Source organism: Egretta garzetta, unplaced genomic scaffold (assembly GCF_000687185.1).
Source record: "Egretta garzetta isolate BGI_Z169 unplaced genomic scaffold, ASM68718v1 scaffold863, whole genome shotgun sequence".
Classification (NCBI taxonomy): domain Eukaryota; kingdom Metazoa; phylum Chordata; class Aves; order Pelecaniformes; family Ardeidae; genus Egretta; species Egretta garzetta.
In genome coordinates, this window is record NW_009259245.1 from 22,786 (window position 1) to 24,234 (window position 1,449).

Below are 1,449 nucleotides of genomic sequence, written 5' to 3' on the forward strand. Positions count from 1 at the left end.
GGTTTTCAAGGAAGGTTGCTGGCCACGTGAACATGAGCTGCCTCTCCAGGAAATCATTTACATAAGTAATACAGCTCCTAATGTGCTTCGAAACGCCCAGGCTCCAGCACCCCCCTTCGAAGAAACGGGGTTATGTGGAAATGGCAAAATCCACGGAGTTATTTCCAACAACGTCTGGAATCTGTTCAAGAAAAACAACTTAAAGGTGCTAAGGGGATGAAAGGAAAAGGCAAGCGTGTTGCAGACTGCCCTGGCAGCCCCTCACGACGCAGCGGGACAAAGCAACTGAGGAGGGAGCCCCGAAACCCACCTCCAGATGGGGTTTCTGCAGCACTACCTACAGAAATCCCCGTGCCACCAAATATTTAACACACACTTCAGACCCGAGCTGGAAAGAGTTTGCTTTTCTTCCCTCAAGCTGCTCGTTCGAAACCCAAGCTGTGACATTCAGCTCGTGACAACCCTCCATATGACTTGAGAAAGTCACTCGGAGCGATTCAGAGAAACGCCGTTCTCAGTATGTTGCTCAATAGTCAGTTCTGAAATTCGGAAACCCAGCCGGGTTTGTGCAACGAGCCGCACGTGCTCAAGGACGGGTGATTTATTCCCTCGAGCACACCCCATGTACAGCCGAGACCGCTAAACTCCAGACAACAATTTCACTGGGATGGGGTGTGGGGGAGAAACATTTTTCTAAATAAACATGTAAATATGCCAATGGGTCCGCCCCATGTTTGCAGATGCCAAGAATAGTGCTAAAAATCCACGCGCCAGAAAGACAACGGGACCGTATACACGGAGAGGCAGACAGAGCGGTTACTGCTTGGGAAAGCCTGGACCAGAGGAGCTGGTGTAAGTCACGTAAGAGTCTTGTTTTCCTGCACTCGCTCCGCCAAGTCGTTTATCAACCCTTGGGGGAGGTGCAGCCATCGTCCGAGGGCAAAACTTTCCCCTCGCCTCGTAAAGATTCCCTCTCCCTCCCGTCTTTCCTCCCCTCAACTCCTGCCCTGAAACAGAGATCAAAGCTTACGCAGAGGTGGAACAGAGAGACCGGAGGCTGCGATTTCCCCGATCTAAACGAGGGAAACCACTCCAGATAACGCCTGCCAGAGAAAAGCAGAGAAGCGCACAAATAAGATGCGCACCGGAGCTCTCCCGTGCCTTTCAAACACAGCCAGCTGCGGGAGCAACAGCCGACCGAAAGTCCAGACGCCTCTTGACAGCGGCGGGCGTCAGCTGCCGGAGAAGTTGCTTGTAATTGAGGAATCTCTGATTTTTAACAAGGCGCGGAGCCGCCCTACAGCTACCATGACTTCCTCGGGAAATAACAGGCTCGCAGCGTGCTTTGAACACTTGGACAAGCGCTGATTTCATGGGTGCCCCCCGTTTATTTCCGTGTTGAACATGGCAGTGGGGCTCCAGCCCTTAGGCCAGGGGCAACCCCTCTCT